We start from the raw sequence: 8,190 nt of genomic DNA on the forward strand, positions 1-8,190 counted from the left end.
GAAAAGCTCATGAGAGTATTTCAGGCATGGAAAGCCAAGACACTCTGGCAAAAGATCTCTGCGAGTGAGATCCCAGTGGAAAGAACAGGTCATCAAAGAAGGAGGTACCTTTCTCTGAAGGGAGGAGAGAACCTCCACTTTGACTATGACCTTGTCTAAACAAGATTAATAACTATTTTAACAAAATTTCTCAGAACCCATCTAATCCAAACCTTGGACAATTGGAAGACATTGTACTTGGCCCACCCATAATCAAAATGGATTCTAAATCCTTCAACTGCAAGGAGAGTATCATAGACATTAATGCTCCAAACGGATCCAGTTCTCTGCTAATGTGTCTGGAAAAGCAGCACAGGGTGACTCAAATATTGGGGCTCCTGCACCCTTGTGAGAGACCTGGAAGAAGCCCCTGGCTCCTGATATCAGTCTGGCCTAGCCGCAGTCATTGCAGCCATTTGAGGAGTGAACAAACCAGGAGGAAGATCAATCTCTCCCATTCTCTCCATCTAGTGCTGCCTTTCAAATTCATAAAAGGATCTTTAAGAAAATAGATCACTTCAATAAATTTGCCATTGCTCAGTCATGATGACTTTTACTACCTTCAGTTCTTTTTCAAAAGATTTATTTATTGGAAAGGCAGATAGAGGAGCTGGTGGTTGTGGTGCAGTGGACAAAGCTGCTATCTGTTACATTGCCATCCTCTCCGTGCACCAGTTCAAGTACCAGCTATTCCATTTCTGATCCAGCTCCTTACCAATGGACTGAAAAAGCAGGGAAAGATGGCCCAAGTGCCTGGGATGCTGCCACGCACATTGCAGGAAAAGCTCCTTGCTGCCATGCACATCGGAGGGAAAGCTCCTGGCTTCAACCTGGCCACACTCTGGCTATTAAAGTCATCTCAAAAATGAATTAGGTGGTGGAAGATTTCTGTCTCTCCCTCTCTCTGTAACTCTTTCAAGTAAGTAATTAAATATTTTAATATGATAAAAAAGGCAGAGACACACAGAGACAAAGAGAGAAGGAAAGAGAAGCAGAGAGATCTCCCATCTGCTGGTTCACTTTCTATATGGCTACCACTGTGCAAGACCAGGTTCTCATGTCCCCATTGAGGTTACAGTTCTCCAATTTGACGACAGGAATGAAAGAATTTGAGCTATTATACATTGCTTCCCAGGGATATTAACATGAAGCTGATTTGGAAGTGTAGTACCCAAAACTCAGATTAGCACTGCAATATAGGCTGTGGGCATCTGTTGTGACTGCTAACAAATTGGAAATCCTAGAGTAAAAATCAACATATTCCTGGACATACACAATATACCAAAATTGAGTCATGAAGACACATAGAAAAGCTAAACAAACCAAAAACCAAGACAGAGATTGGATGAGTAATAAAGACCCTCCCAACAAGGAAAAGTCCAGGATCAGACAGCCTCGCTATTGAATTCTACAGGACTTTTAAAGAACTAATGCTTCTCAAACTATTCAACACAATTGAAAGAGAGACAATCCTCTCAAACTCCTTCTATTAATCCTGCATCACCTTAATTCTTTAACTAGAAAAGATACAGTTGAGAGAGAGTACTATAGAAAAATATCCCTGATGGGGGCCAGTGCCATAGCACACTGGGTTGATCCTCCACCCGTGGAGACGGCATCCCATATGGGTGCCAGTTCTGGTCCCGGTTGCTGCTATTCCAGTCCAGCTTTCTGCACTGGACTGGGAGGGCAGTGGAGAATGGCCCAAGTGCCTGGGTCCCTGCACCCGCATGGGTGACCAGGGAGATGCTCCTGACTCTGGCTTCCGATTGGACCAGCACTACCTGTTGGGCCATATGGAGCATAAACAAGCAGATAAAATACTTCTGTCTCTCTGCCTCTGCCTCTCCATCTCTGTAACTCAATCTTTCAAATAAATAATTCTTTTGAAAAGGTCAACAAACAATAAAGGCTGGTGGAGAGGGAGAGAAAAAGGTACCCTAACCCACTGTTGGTGGGAATGAAGCTAGTGCAACCATTATGGAAGGCAGTATCAAAGTTCCTCAGAAATCTGAAAACAAACATACCATGTGATCCTGCCATCTGACTACTGGGAATTTATCTGCATGAAATGAAATAGAATATGCACAGGCATGAGTTATCTGTACCCTCATGTTTATTACAGCTCAATTCACAATAGCTAACATGGAATCAACCCAGATGTCCATCAACTGGTGACTGGAACAAAAATATGAGCTATATATACAGTGTAAAATACTATTCAACCATAATTGAGAATGAAATCCCATCTTCTGTAACTAAATGGATGAACTGGAAACAAGTATGCTTCATGAAAGAAGCCAGTCCCCAAAAGACAAATACCATATGTTTTCTCTGACTGGTGGTAATTAATATATAGACAACAAAAAGCAGCATATGAGTTAAATTGACATTTTGAGATTTGAGTATTGTTCATAGCACTTTTCTGTACTCTTTGATAGAGTACACAACATATACTCATTGATATTTCTGCTACTACTTGCTGAATTCTTTATTTTGTAGAGGGTTAAAGCTTGTGATTCTAAAATAAAATCAAAGCATGCAGCTGTCAAAATTAAAAGAAAATAAAACAAGAAGGAGGGAGTTGGAAATATGAGAACAAGGGAAGATAGGATAGGATGTTATCAGTTTGCTCTTCAATCTGTATATATAAATTACATGAAATTTGTTCACTTAATATGCATTTAAAAATATAAACTTAACACTGGAAGAAAAAGACCTGAGATCAGTGTTTTCTGGATTACCACTAATAAAATTTAGTCTTCATTTATGTCTGACCATATTTAATTTCTTATTTATTTATTTTATAAGAAAATTAACATCACCATTCCTAACAAGTCCATCCTGCTTCATGCATATCTATCAGTTCCCACTATGCTAATAATTTCTCATGAACTTAAATCCATATCATCTTAAAAAGATGCAATGTGGGGCTGGCGCTGTGGCATAGCAGATAAAGTTGTTGCCTGCAGTGCTGGCAAGCCATGTGGGTGCCAGTTCAAGTCGTGGCTGCTCCACTTCTGAACCAGCTCTCTGCTATGGCCTGGGAAAGCATTAGAAGGTGGCCCAAGTCCTTGGGGCCTTGCACACATGTGAAAGACCCTGAAGAAGCTCCTGGCTTCAGATTGACACAGACCAGTCATTGCGGCCAACTGGGAGTAAACCAGCTGATGGAAGACCTCTCTGTCTCTGTCTGTCTCTCTCTCTCTCTCTACCTCTCCTCTATTTGTGCAACTCTTTCAAATAAATAAATTAATATTTAAGAAAAAAGCCTGATTCATGTTATTATTTATGTGTTTTAGAGGCTTTGCAGATGTTGATTACATGTGCCATGAAAACCCATTAAAATGCAAATCCTATAAGAGGCAACTCCATGTGCACTAAACTGGTAAAATCCAGTGCATGTGTTGAGAAAAACACACTAGCAATACATTTCAAAAAGCTGTGAAATATTATAAGTGGCTGTCAAAAGCTAAAAATCTGACAATGACTCATTATGTCATTTATTTATATATAATGCTGAGAAAATCAGAAGTATTTGTTAAAACTTCTGCTAAAATGCACTTGATTTATAATTTTTAAATGCATCTTTCCTAGATGTAATGCAATCCTGTACTACTTTAGAGTATCAGAAATTTAAAATGTTGGACTGGTGCTGTGGTGGAGCAGGTTAACACCCTGGACTGAAGTGCCAGCATCCCATATGGGGGCCGGTTCAATACTCAGCTGCTCCACTTCTGATCCTGCTCTCTGCTATGGCCTGGCAAAGTAGTAGAAGATGGCCCAAGTCTTTGGGCCCCTGTACCCATCTGGGAGACTGGGAACTAGCTCCTGGCTCCTGGCTTCAGATCAGCACAGCTCTGGAAGTTGCAATCAATTAGGGAGTGAACACCAGATGGAAGACCTCTCTCTTTCTCTCTGTCTATCCTCTCTGTCTGTAACTCGACTTGTACATAAATAAATAAATCTTTAAAACAATTAAGAAATTTAACATGTGAAAGGTTTTTAAAAATGTATTTCTTTATTGTGAGGCAGAGTTACAGATATAGAGAGGAAGAGATAGAGAGGTCTTCTATCAACTGGTTCACCCCTAAATGGCCAGAATGGCTGGAGCTGGGCCGATCTGAAGCCAGGTGCCAGAAGCCAGGAGTCAGCAGCTTCCTCCAGGTCTCTCACATGGGTGCAGGGGCCCAAGAACTCAGGGCATATTGCACTGCTTTCCTAGGCCATTAGTAAAGAGCTGGATTGGAAGTGCAGGAGCAGGGACTCAAACTGGTGCCCATGTGGGATGCTGGTGCTGCAGGTGGATGCTTAATCTACTATGCCACAGAGTGGGCCCAGTGAATGGTTTTAGGAAGACATCTTTCATGTAGACTAGGCTGCAATATTGCAAGGTAAGGTTTAGCTTTTATTCCCACACATCAGTATTCATCTTTTAGCAACTATAAATACTGAATATCATACATATAGACATAAATATAGGTAACTGCAGATTTTGTTGTCATTCTTTCTAATTCTCTTTTTAATGTCTGCTAATAGGTCATCTTATGGATTATTATATTGATGTTACCCATACACAACCATCAGGCATTTCCACTGTTGAATGTGTTTATGAGTACAGGTAGATTTGTGTGTACATGAATGCACATTTGATGGAGATAGCACTGACAGTAATACTGTGAGAAATCCTAACGCTGATTCCAAACTTTCTGTCCTCCGCAGAGATGGCTGTCATTGAAGTAGACCACAGGGCCCCTTTTGCTGTTATGGACTGAAATGTGCCTCCCTAAAACTCTAACACGGAAGTGCTAACCAGCAACATGACTCTACCTGAAGAAAGTGCTTTTAAGCAGATCAAATGGTAGATGTGTCTGTCACATCGGAGAAAGGCTTCTGGAAAAATCGAGCCTATTTAAGCACCTTGATCTGATATTTTCAAGCTCTACAACTCTGAGAAGTAAAATTCCATGATTTAAATCATATTCTCTGTGGTATTTTCTTAGCAAATTAATATATCCTCATTTCTGCCAGCATTTTCTATTGTCATCCAGAAGGTCCTAGTGATTAGCAGAGAAATATAGAAACTAAAAACTGTGATTTTAGATTACCAAGTATCTACTAACACAAAAAGATCCCAGAAGCCACCTACTACCATCGTCTAGGACCCAGAAAAAAAACAGGAAGGAGTCAAGTTGCAGGGCAGTAGAAAAAAGTGAATAATGAAAGATCACAGCAGAAGTAAATAAGGAAGGGTTTGGTGCTGTGGTGTACTGGGTTAAAGCCTTGACCTGCTGTGCATGCATCCCATATGTTGCTGCTAGGAGACCAGGTGCTCCACTTCCAATCCAGCTCCCTACTAATGCACCTGGGAAATTGGTGGAAGATGGACCATGTTCTACGGTGCTGGCACCCACATGAGAGACTTGGAAGAAGCATCTGGCCTTTCCAATAAATAAATAAATCTTAAAAATATAGAAACAGTGTTAGCACTGTTGGAAAACAGACTCATAGTTCAATGTAAAAGTATAGGCAGCTGAAATAAACCGACTTTTCTACAGGCAACTCCTATTTAACAAAGGAAAGAAAACAAACAGGAGAAAGAAGAACCCCTTTAGCATATGGTTTAAAGGAAAGTGATTATACATATGTAGAAGCCTGAAAATATACCCAAAACCTCATACACTATGTAAAAGCAACTCAAGGTGAATTAAAAGTCTAAATATAAAGCCAGAAACTAAGTAAACATATGAGAAACTATAAAACATAAGCATAGATAACAGTTTTGGGTAAGATTCCAAAAGCACAAGTAACAAAAATAAAATATAGAAATTTGAGCATATCATATTAAGATACATCTTCACAACAAAGTATTCAACAGAGTAAAGATACAATGGACAGAATGGCAGGAAACATTGAAAACTCTGACTATGACAAAAGATTGATAGCCATAACATACATATATTGAACTGGGAAAATCTCCAAATAAGAAGCAAAATGTACAGCTAAGAAATGGGCAAGGATCAGAACAGATGTTTCTCAGAAGAAGAAATCTCAATGGTCAAGACATAGATGAACATGCCCAATATCACTAGCCATTAGGGAAATGTAAATCAAAACCAATAGCAGACTCCATCTGTGGGAGAAGACAATGCTTGGGTTTTCATTTGTGCAACAAGTGGGTTTAGAGGACCCTGTTCACCATAAGAGGGCAGAGTCTACATGGAAGTAAGGAAACCTTAATGTTTTCCTAATGGGCTTGTTAAATTCTTGACCAGTGCCTATTACCTTTGCCGCAAACTTTCCAGTCTCACTACTTTCCTGCTTCTTCCTCTTCTCTGTGGCTTGCAAAAACAGTGTACCTTCTATATATGGAGGATACTTTTGTTTTGTTTTATTCCTTCTGTCTCATGATGTTCCTCTAAGAAATCACAACCCTCCAAGTATTCATTAATTTATGCAGTCTGCAGTTTTCATGGGCTACTACATGGCAAAGTACTAGGTTAAAGGAAAGGTATAGGTCAGGAACTGAGCAAAGTTCACAATGATGAAGCCATTGGGGAAATGAACCTGATGGAAGACCTCTCTCTCTCTCTCTCTCTCTCTGCCTCTCCTTCTCTCTCTGTGTAACTCTGATTTTCAAATAAATAAATAAATCTTTAAAAACTAACAAAATATACTAATAACCTGGTGGCAACACCTTTCTATCAGAACATGTGAAGCACTCAAACACAGTTTGTCCCAGAAAGTCAACCATAGGGCATATCTTCTACTGCACTTGTGGACATCTCTGAGGGGGGTAAGGGGCACTTATTTCTTCCCCTCTTCTTTCTTAGCACTCTCACAGTTATAACTTCTATCGATGCTTCCAAAGACCAGTCTCTATGAAATTGTAGAACTAATATCCTCCTATGTCAAAAGTGTCATGGGTTTAAACACAGAACCCAAAATAAGATAAGTAACTGGCCTTCTTAATTACACAGTGTGGAATGTAAGATTCTCAGTGGAGCACTGGGTAATATAAAGTGCTGGGCAGAGAAAAACTGTTACTTATCTGTATTTATGATGCTGTAATTCTCCTCTTTATGCAAACTCAGATTAAAAGAGCTCCCGTTAGTGGGCAGCACTGTTGCATAGTGGGTAAAGCTACTGCCTGCCTTGTCAGCATCCTATATGGGTGCCGGTTGGGATCCTGGCTGCTGCACTTCCCATCCAGCTCTCTGCTGTGGACTGGGAAAACAGTAGAAGTTGGCCCAAATCCCTCATCTCCTGCACCCACCTATGAGACCTGGACAAAGTTCTGCCTTTCAAATAAATAAATAATTATTTAAAAAAACAGCTTCATCTCAGAAGGAGCTCCTGGCTACTGGCTCCAAATTGGCATACCTCCAGCTATTGCTGCCAATTGGGGAATGAACCATCGGATGGAAGACCTCTCTCTCTTTCTCTCTCTCTCTCCTCTCTCTGTGTAACTCTTTCAAATGAATAAATAAATCTTTAAAAAAGTAGCTCCAGTTATTGACAACACAGTAGACTTGCATTAATTTTGGTTCCCTTCTCACTTTGCAAAGGGATCAGTGGCAGGTCAAAACAGTTGACAGCCTTGCTAACAGGAGAAGAGATAGCTGAAGACAGAAAATGAAAAGCAGCCAAATACATCATCAAAGAAAGAGAAGTGGACCCCATCCAACACAAGCCTTTAAAAGTGGATGCTCACAATTAATGTGTGAAACAGCTGCCCACTGAAATCTTGTCTAGGGAGGGAAGATGTCCTAAGTTCTGCTTTTGTAAACTCCAGTCATAAATCTGTCCTAATAAATCTGTCTCTGGCATCTCTTTTACAAACATACTGGACCCACTGACCATTGGAAATGTGGTTCTAATCATGTAGGCTGCCATTTAAACCCACCAATGCTGTAACAGCTAAGAAACTTGAATTTGATGCTCAATTCTCAGGAAATCATTCCAGCTGAGCCTAGGGCCATTAATAGAAACTCCTTGGATCCTCCACTGTCTCTGTGCCTGTTTTAAAGAAGGGAGATTTCCCACCCCATGTTTCTGGAACAGCTTCAAATTCCACATTGGAAAAATTTGATAATTAATACTTGAGAGGGATCAACACACAAAGCAGCTATTCACGCTTCACACTGCTCC

This window comes from Oryctolagus cuniculus, chromosome 21 (assembly GCF_051225735.1).
Source record: "Oryctolagus cuniculus isolate XC-2025 breed Fujian yellow rabbit chromosome 21, ASM5122573v1, whole genome shotgun sequence".
NCBI classification, from domain to species: domain Eukaryota; kingdom Metazoa; phylum Chordata; class Mammalia; order Lagomorpha; family Leporidae; genus Oryctolagus; species Oryctolagus cuniculus.